The sequence below is a fragment of the Lotus japonicus genome, chromosome 4 (genome assembly GCF_012489685.1).
Source record: "Lotus japonicus ecotype B-129 chromosome 4, LjGifu_v1.2".
NCBI lineage: Eukaryota > Viridiplantae > Streptophyta > Magnoliopsida > Fabales > Fabaceae > Lotus > Lotus japonicus.
Window position 1 is genome coordinate 41,480,918 of NC_080044.1, and position 2,447 is coordinate 41,483,364.

General features: G+C 42.8%; 1 non-coding gene across 1 annotated transcript; it reads right to left on the reverse strand.

The window, feature by feature from the left end:
* Positions 1–360: 360 nt before the first annotated feature.
* Positions 361–467, reverse strand: LOC130716362 (small nucleolar RNA R71). The gene has a single exon (XR_009011979.1). It is a non-coding gene; the product is annotated as a small nucleolar RNA R71 (small nucleolar RNA).
* Between the last annotated feature and the right edge of the window lie 1,980 nt (positions 468–2,447).

The window sequence follows — 2,447 nt, forward strand, 5'->3', positions numbered from 1 at the left end:
ACTCTTCGGGAACTAACTTCGGGGTCCATGAGCTTTGTCTATCCCGGAAGTATTGTCATTCCCGAAGGAGTGGGGAACTTTGAATTAAGACCGGCATTCATCAACATGGTGAGCCAAAGCCAATATGGTAGAGGTTCCTCGGAAGATCCTCATGCTCATATGGAGAAGTTCATCCGGAATTGCAACAATTATAGGGTGGTGAATGTTTCTACAGAAGCAATCCGGTTGAGCCTATTTCCCTTCTCTTTGAAGGACGCAGCAGAGGATTGGCTGAACTCACAACCTCAAGGGAGTCTCACTACTTGGGAAGACCTTGCAGAAAAATTCACAACGAGGTTCTTCCCAAGGTCCCTCTTGAGGAAATTGAAGAATGACATCATGACGTTCACACAATCCTCAGATGAAAATCTTTATGAGGCTTGGGAGCATTTCAAGAAGCTTTTGAGGAAATGTCCTCAACACAATCTCACCCAAGCCGAATGTGTGGCGAAGTTCTATGATGGGTTACTATATTCATCACGGTTTGGCTTGGACGCGGCTTCAAGTGGGGAGTTCGATGCCCTTCCCCCACAAGCGGGGTATGATTTGATAGAGAAAATGGCGATGAGAGCCATGAACTCCGAGAATGAACGCCAAATCCGAAGAAGTTCTCTTGAAGTGGAATCTTATGATAAGCTCATAGCCTCCAACAAGCAACTCTCCGAGGAAGTGGCGGAAATGCGGAAACATATTCAGGATACCAAGTCAATTGGAGCGAGAGTAACTAGTTTGGAGTGCAAATTTTGTGGTGAATCTCATGATAGTAACCAGTGTACTGTCAATGATGATGTTAGCAAGGTCAGAACATTGACTCAAGGAGTAAAAGCTCCAACCTTAGAACAAGGCCCTCTTGACCAGCCGCAAATTGTTGTAAAGACGGTTGGCAAGAAGAGTCTTGAGGAGCTGATTGAGAGATTCATTGATCATACATCGAGCAATTACAAGAGCCATGACATGGCTATAAAGAGCTTGGAGAGTCAATTGGGACAGCTAGCAAAGCAAATGTCCGAGAATCACCAAGGTAAGTTCTCTTCTGAAACTTTAACTTTGACTGAGCAAGAAAATACTGCTGTGGTTTCTACTAGGAGTGGAAGAGTGTTACATGAGTCAGAGGAGAAAGTTGAGGGAGAGAAAAGTGAGGAAGCTGAGGTAGAAAGAGCTGGAGGGCCCACTAGGACTAGAGTTGTGAATACCCATACTCCTGAACTCCGCAAGATTCCATTTCCCAAGGCTTTGGTGAAGAAAAATTTGGATAAACAATTTTCTAAGTTCTTGGAAGTTTTTAAGAAACTTCATATTAATATTCCTTTCTCCGAAGCCTTGGAGCAAATGCCAATCTATGCTAAGTTCATGAAAGATATCCTCAGTAAGAGAAGGAAGTTGAGTGAGGTCGATGAAACTATCTTGATGACCGAAGAGTGTAGTGCCATTTTGCAAAGGAAGATGCCTAAAAAGAGGAGAGATCCCGGGAGTTTTACCATTCCGGTGGAGATAGAGGGGTTAACTATGGTAGAAGCCTTGTGTGATCTAGGAGCGAGTATCAACTTGATGCCGCTTAGTATGTTTAAAAGGTTGAACTTAGGTGAGGTTACCCCAACTATGATTTCTTTGCAAATGGCGGATAGGTCCTTAAAAACACCTTACGGGATCATTGAAGATGTTGTGGTTAAGGTGGATAGGTTTGTCTTCCCAGTGGATTTTGTCATTTTAGACATGGAAGAGGACTCTAAAGTTCCTCTCATACTGGGGAGACCATTCTTAGCCACTGGTGAGGCTGAGATTAAAGTGGCTAAGGGAACTCTAACTTTGAAAGTAGGTGAAGATGAGGTCCTCTTCAATATTTTTGACTCTTTGAAACACCGAGCGGATGAGGAAGTTTTCCGATGTGAAGTAGTGGATGAGCTCGTGTGTGAGGAGTTTGTTAGGATAACTATTAAGGACCCCTTGGAAACAACAATCATGGAGGGGTTAGAGATAGAGGACCAAAATCTTAAGAGAGAACTTGATTCCTTGTACCATGAGGTGAATGCTACTCTATCTCAATTAGAATCTGTCTCATCTCTTGCCACCAAAAACATTTGGAAAGAAGAATTAACTAGGGATGAGGAGATTCTAAATGAGGAGAAGAGTGAGCTCAAGCCACTCCCTTCCTCTCTCAAGTATGCTTATCTTGAGGAAGGTGAGAATAAACTTGTTATTTTGAAAAGTGCTCTCACTCCCTTGGAAGAGGAGAAACACCTCATAGTTTTGAGGGATCACAAGTCAGCTTTGGGTTGGACTATTGATGATATCAAAGGTATTAGTCCTGCGATATGCATGCATAAAATTTTGTTGGAAGAAAATTACAAACCTATAGTTAAACCTCAAAGAAGACTTAAGCCTTCCATGAAGGATGTGGTGAGGAAAGA